We start from the raw sequence: 8,011 nt of genomic DNA, 5'->3' as shown, positions 1-8,011 counted from the left end.
ATCAAAAATGACTGACAATCAACATAATTCATAGTCCCAATCTAATCGATTATACTCAAAATCGAAATTATAAATTTGATTACCCTTAGGTACAACTGATGGTGGAATTAGATTATAGGTATTACGAACTTCGTTTCGGATATCTGAGCGTGAAAAACGAAGATCCCCATCACCTTCAATGATCAATTTGATCTTTGGGAGGGTTCAAGAACAAGAACAGGGAAATGATAAGGTTTATTAGTATTATCTACTAATTTTATGATTTTTATAAAAATAAAATAAAATAAATGTGGGCCTATTTATATTATCAGCAAAAGATAATACTCTAAAATCATCAAAGGGTGTTTTCATCCCCTAATTAACATAATTAGGCCTAAAAATACTAATTACGGGAACTAATTTTAAAAGCGATAAAATATAAAGTTTGTATCGAAATTTTCCAAAATTCACGAATAATTCAGAAATCCAACAATACGGGATATTTGAAATACGAGTAATTCTCTAAAAATAAAAATGTGAATTTCGTGGGCTTTGATGTCCCGGCGGGGTCCCGGTCCGCTTATTTTCGAGAACAAAATCGATACTTATATTTACCGAAAAACCCGAACATGTATAAAATACATTCAAATGCACATAAACGAGATAAAACAAATACCTCGATAATGACGCAAATAAACACACATCCAAATTACGGATCGATTCGTATAAATGCAATTTAAACACATAACAAGTATCACATTGGATCATATCGGATCCAAAAATACATTACTTAGCCGCTAAGTAACTATATAACGATATAATTTAATATTAGATTTGGATCATTATCAAAACAGAACTTCCTGTAAAATACTTTATACAAAAATAAGCCGATAATGTCTCGCCTTTTTGAAAATATGGATTTTTATCGATCTATAAAATGATTTGCGTATCAGAAATTTTGCGCCGGGCCTCATACGGTCAAACCGTAATCCGGATCGAAAAAGTCAAAACACGGAAAATGTCCGGAATTACCAGATTAGGTTAGGAAGGAGTTTTCGGAAGAGTTTCGGGTTGTAAAAACGCAAAAAACAGCTGAAGTTGGACGATTCCCGGCTTTATAAAATAATTTTGGTAATTATTCAGAAAATAATTAATAATTCATAAATCATTATAAAATCATCTAACAGTCCAAAAATTACCAGAAAAAATATCACAATTATCTATATTTTATTCTGGGCACATAAAAATTAAAATACTCAAATAATATCACATCTAAACACCCAAACATCAATTCCACTTATCAGATAATTCACCAAAAATTCACATAAAAATCACATAATAATTCCAAATAATAATAATAATAATATTTGAAAATATGGGATATTATAGTTGATGTTCAAACTGATTGAGTTCATCTTGCATAGCAATCATCCAATCTGGACCAGTCAGTGCTTCCTCAATCTTCTTAGGTTCCATCTCAGAAAGAAATCCTGAGAATAGACATTCATTTTGAGTAGCACGTCTAGTTTTGACTCCAACATCTGGATCACCAATAATCAACTCAAAAGGATGAGCTTTATTCCAGATAGTCTGTCTTAGAAGATTTGATCTTGATGATTCGCCTTGAAATACATTGGGTTGTTGTGTCCTACTAGTTGATCCTTCAGTATCTCCCCCTGAGTCGTGGCGAGGTTGAGTTGATGATTCTCCGTTAGTAGCAGTGGTATCTCCATTGTTGCCAATGTTTCCATCACCATTACCTTGGGTATCATCATAATTAACAGGTTCTTCACCAGCAGCAACCTCAGGTTCTTGATCATTATCCGATTCTGAATCTGACATATCATCAAACTTCAGTTTCTCAGAAGGATCTTCAGTTTGGATACTTGGGAGTTTAGTGTCATCAAATGTAACATTGACACTTTCAATTACTCTGTGTTGATCAATGATATACATCCTGTATGATCTTCTTCTATAACCAACAAAAATACCCTCATATGCCTTTGCCTCGAACTTGCCATGACGATCATCTTCATCCTTGAGCATGAAGCATCCGGCACCAAATACATGAAAGTATTTGATAGAAGGTTTCTGTTCATTCATAATCTCACAAGGAGTCTTCATGAAGTCCTTGTTGATTAGAGTTCGATTTTGAGTATAACATGCAGTATTGACAACTTCAGCCCAAAAGTACATTGGAAGACCTGATTCACTTAACATAGTTCTTGCAGATTCAATCAATGTACGGTTCTTCTTTTCTACCACTCCATTCTGCTGAGGGGTTTCAAGAGCTGAATATTGTCTGGTAATCCCTTTGTCTGTACAGAATCCATTAAAAAGTGAATTCTTGAATTCTGTTCCATTATCTGACCTTATCGCTCTAACAGGGACATTAGAATTTAACTCGATCAACTTGATATGATCAATCACAGCTTGTGGAGTTTCATCCTTGAAGTGAAGGAAGAAAACCCACGTATACTTGGAATAGTCATCAACTATCACAAGACAGTAACACTTCTTTGACATCGAAAGAACATTAACTGGTCCAAATAAATCCATGTGCAATAACCGAAGAACACCAGTTATGGAGGATGTGTCAGTGCCTTTGTGACTTGCTTTCTTTGACTTTCCTTTCTGGCATGCCTCACACAGTCCTTCTGGGGAGAATTCCAGTTGAGGCAGACCTCTGACCAATTCTCTCTTGACAAGAGAATTCATTATTTTGAAATTGAGATGGGAAAGTCTCTTGTGCCATAGCCAACTCTCATTTGATGATGCCTTTGCATAGAAACAATTGACTTCAGGACTGCTTCCAGAGTTCATGTCAACTATGAATAGATTTCCTTTCCGGATTCCCATCAAAGAGGGTTTTTCACTTTTCTTCTGCAGGATCTGACACTTCAGCTTGTCGAATAAAATATGGTAGCCATTATCACAGAACTGACTGATACTAAGCAGATTGTGTTCAAGTCCTTGCACAATATACACATTTTCAATGATAATATTTCTAGCTTGCAAGCTGCCATATCCCTCAGTTAAACCTTTGCTGTTATCTCCAAAGGTAACCACTGGGCCAGCTTTCTCAAACACATTTGATAGCAGGGCTCTATCTCCGGTCATATGTCTTGACGATCCGCTGTCAAGAATCCATACTACCGGTTCCACCTATTTAATGCCCTGCAATACAAATGGATTAGACCTTCTTCGGAACCCAAACTTGGTTGGGTCCGGCATACTTGTAGAATTGGCCTTTATCAGGCAAAACAACATTCTTAACTTTTATGTTCTCAACTTTCTCAACGACTGGACATTTGACCTTGTAAACAGCCTTAACAAATTTCTATTTAGGCTTAGGCACAAATGTCTCCTTTCTAGCCTTAGGAGGACTAGCAGTCTTAGACCTATCATGCTTCCTATTATTCACATGCTGGCGAGGAGTAGTCTTATCACTAGAAACATACTTACCATTAAAATAAGCATACATCAAATTAAAAGCACAAGACATACAATTAGGAACACCACATACTTTATGAGAGGGATTAACAACAGGCAAATTATGCATGGTAGACATGGCATTTTTGTTATCCAACTCATGTGTGTCTGAGTTAGTCTCAGTTGCTTTCACAAGCTTGATTGGAACTTTCGACACACTTGGCTTGGAAACAACCTTCTCATTAGCAAGATCTTTAGCACGTATTTCTTCTTGAATAATAAAGGAGGTCTCATCAAATGGTTCAACAATTGATTCTTTATAGAGGGGTTTATCAACACCCTTAAGCACATGTGGTACTTCCCTACCTTTAGCACAAACATGAGGAGGGGAGTTTATGCCTAATTCTCCAATAGCAACATTGTAATCAAAACCTATTCCAGATATTTGATTAATAGCTTGCTTATTGCAGAACTCTTTAGCCTTCGAACAAGAATTAAAGTAAGCTTTAACCTTAGTCTCAAGACAGGTGATCTTGTCTTTGGGAATAGTTTTGAGTTGTCTATAACAGTTAACTCTATTCTCTAGAAAAGATACTTGTTCTTTTAACTTGTCTTGATTAATGTGCACAAGTTTTAATTCATTGACCTCTTTCTCAAGGTCTTTGATTTGTTGAATTAACATTTCATTATCACGACGAGCACAATCTAAGGAACCTCCTAGATGATAAACTAATTCAGCATCAATAAATTTTACCTCTTTTCTTGATGATGAAGTTTTTCCATCAATAGCCATAAGAGCAAGATTCCCAACTTCTTCATCTTCACTATCAGTATCATCTCAGCTTCTTCCCTTTGCCAGATAAGCCCTTTCAGATTTACTCTTCTGATTTGAATCATAAGAGTTCTTCCTTACTTGCTTTGGCTTCCTGCATTCTGTGGCAAAGTGTTCCAACTCATTGCAGTTAAAGCATCAAATGGTGCTCCGATCAACCATCCATGTTTTGTATCCACCACTGCTGGTGTTAGAGGATGAAGATCCACCTTTCTGGAATCTGTTGTAGTTGGACTTGTACTTGAACTTGGGATTCCTCTTGAATATGACATTAGAGAATCTCTTGACAATCAGGGCCATTGACTCATCTTCCAATTGCTCCAGCTCTTCCAAGGAGTAAAAATCATCACCAGATTGATTTGTAGTAGGAGGATCAAATTCTGCTACTATCACATTTTCCTCAGCCTTGGAGGACTGTAACATTCTCTCTGACTGTTGAGATTGTTGTTGTTGTTGTTGTTGTTGTTGTTGTTGTTGTTGTTGTTGTTGTTGTTGTTCAGCTACTAGAGCAGTAGACGTGCTGACCACTCTACCTTTCCCATAGACTTCCTTCTACTGAATCTGCTCCAACTCATAGTTTTTTAACACACCATAGAGCCTTTCCAAAGAAATCTCACTCAGATCTCTCGCTTCTCTTGTGGAAGTGATTCTATGTTCAAGATTAGTTGACAGTGTTAAAAGGAACTTTTTGTTGACCTCCCTGATTGAATAATATTTTCCATTTATGTTCAGGTTGTTGATCAATGCATTGTACCTCTCGAACACTTCAGTAATTCCTTCTCCTGGATTGGATTTAAAATGTTCATACTCAGAGGTTAGGATCTCTAACTTGTTCTCCCTAACTTCCTCTGTGCCTTCATTAATCACCTCAATAGTTTCCCAGATGTGTTTGGAATTTTTACGGTTCATCACATGTCTGTTCATCAAGGGATCAAGGGAATCAACTAAAATTAATTGAAGGCTAGCATCCAAGGAGGCTTCTTCCTTTCAGCAGGAGTAAAATCCTCAGGCTCTTTTGCATAGGTTCTAGCTTTGGTAATTACAACATTATCTTCTATAACCTCTAGTTTAATAACCATCGAAATTTTTGGACCCTTCTTTAAGACGTCCAGATATTTGGGATTTGCAACTTGCAAGAACAAGAGCACCTTCTTCTTCCACATAATATAATTTTCTTTATCGAATAGTGGAATTTTAACGGTTCCAACTTTTTGTGAAGTCATTATGAATTTTTGAAGAAATAAAAATTCAACGAGTTGAAAAATCATAAAGTCTAGGATCTTGATTTTTTTCGTTAATCAGAAGGCTCTGATACCAATTGTTAGGTCTCAATATGTTTGTAGAATGGGGGGTTGAATACAAACTTTACCGTTTAATTGAATTTAATGCGAAATAAAAAAGTGAAACAAAATTCAAGTTAAATAAAACTATTATTAAACTTGAAAGGTGTTACAACAACGGTATCATTTACAAGGGATTAATCTCAAATAAATTATCACAAATCTAGAATAAATTCGACATGAACTTTTTCTATTTTTGCAATAAAAAGATCAAATGCTAGAAGCAATTTGAGATTATGTTCTAGGGATTTTGATCCGCTAGATAGTTACACAATAACAAGAGAATGATTTCTAGTGGTTTAGATTTAAATTTAATTGCTAGAAATTAATGATCTTGAATTTGCAGTTGAGAGATGAAATGCTGAGTAAAAGCTTCTACGGCTGCTGTGTTTCTTTTTGTTCTTGAGTAGTTGTATTGTATTCAATGTCTAATGAATGATCTGCTGCTCCTTGTCTTTTATAATTTAATCAACAGAACTGAATTGAACTGGCAAGACAATCTGAGAATTGGCATGACTTTCGATGAGACAATCTGATTGAACTAACAAGACAATCGGTGAGACAATCACTTGTACTAGCAAGACAATCGGTGAGACAATCACTTGAACTAGCAAGACAATTCCATAGCTGATAGAACTTTCGGTATAAAAATCCATTTGAACTAACATGACTTTCCGTATGACAATTGATTGTCATACTAATTCAATTGATTGTCATGCTGAATTAATATTGAATATAAATTCAAAATCAATTCTGAAAATTCATAATATTAATTCAGAATTAAGTAATCAATTAATTCAATTAATAAATAAATTAATCTTTGCATATAAAATTTATTTTCTTAATTAATTATATGACTTAATTAATTATTATAGAATTAATACTACTCTTGAACAACAACCATTCTTCTGAAAATCTTCTGAAAATCACTGAAAATTATGAATCAATTCCACCACTTCAATGTTGACACTCGATGTATTGTCTGGTTCATGAGTGACTAACTTCCGTGACATTTCTTCATGTCTTGACTTTGATAACTTGATTTTCTTCAGATTAAATCCTTGTAATTATTTGATACCCTGACAAGATCTCTGTCACTTGATTACATCCACAATCTTGATTTATATCACTGAGGCTTGATCAATTTCTTGAACTTCTTCCAGTGAAGTAATTCCTCAAGTCTGTAGATGAACATTGTTTCTGAATCCTTTGACATATGTTACTTTGTGAGATCTCTTTGACGATAGATCCACTATTTACTTGTTACATTCTTATTTGAGTTGAGTTAAATCCTCGAATAAACAAATAGGCTATGACATATGCCTTTCACGCAGCTTCTCATTTGTAGAACCAAAGATGATATCATCCATATAGATCTGAAATAGGATCATATCTTCATAATGTTTCTTATAAAAGAGAGTCTTGTCTATAGTACCTTTAGTAAAACCATTTTAAGTAGGAATTATGACAGTGTATCATACCAAGCTCTAGGTGCCTGTTTTAGTCCATATAGAGCTTTAAGTAATTTGTACACAAAATTTGGAAATAATGGATCTTCAAAGCCAGGTGGCTCTTGTACATAAACCTCTTCTTCTAGCTCACCATTTAGGAAGACACTTTTGACATCCATTTGATACACTTTAAAATTTGAATGTGCAGTAAATGCTAGAAAAATCCTTATTGCTTCAAGTCTTGCAACTGGAGAAAAAGTTTCATAATATTCAATTCCTTCTTCTTGTGAATATCCTTTTACAACCAACTTTGCCTTATTTCTGGTAACTACACCATTTTCATCCATCTTGTTCATGAACAACCATTTTGTTCCAATTATGCTTCTATTCTTTGGTGCAGGAACTAACTCCCAAAATTTGTTCCTTTCAAACTGATTCAGCTCTTCCTGCATGGCAGATATCCAATCAGGATCCAGTAGAGCTTCATCAATTTTCTTAGGCTCTACTTGAGACAGAAAGCATGCATGTAGGCACTCATTAGAAGTTGCACTTCTAGTCCTCACACCAGCAATAGGATAATTGCTTCTCTAATGTGACTTCTATCCCACTTTCTTGTATGAGTTTATTGGCTTGTGCCTTTATCATTTTCTTCATTACTGGTATGACTGGTAGATCCTTCTTCTCTTTCTCCACCTGAGTTTGTGTTATCAAATTCAGGTGTTTGAGATGAGCTTCCATTTCCATGATTTTCCTGTTGAGTAGTCTCTTCATTTATCATCTGTTGTGCATCAACTTCATCTTCCCCATCAGAATCACTATCAATGTTGAGGTTTTCAAATGTAAGGGCTTCAGCTTCATTATCATCAAGGCATTCCAAGCCCGAACACTTGTCATCATTAAAAGTCACATTTGTGCTTTCCATAATCTTCTTTTGATCAATTATATAAACTTTGTAGGTTGTTCTTTCCAATGAATAT

This window comes from Apium graveolens, chromosome 8, assembly GCF_009905375.1.
Source record: "Apium graveolens cultivar Ventura chromosome 8, ASM990537v1, whole genome shotgun sequence".
Taxonomy (NCBI): domain Eukaryota; kingdom Viridiplantae; phylum Streptophyta; class Magnoliopsida; order Apiales; family Apiaceae; genus Apium; species Apium graveolens.
This window is presented reverse-complemented; position numbering follows the sequence as displayed.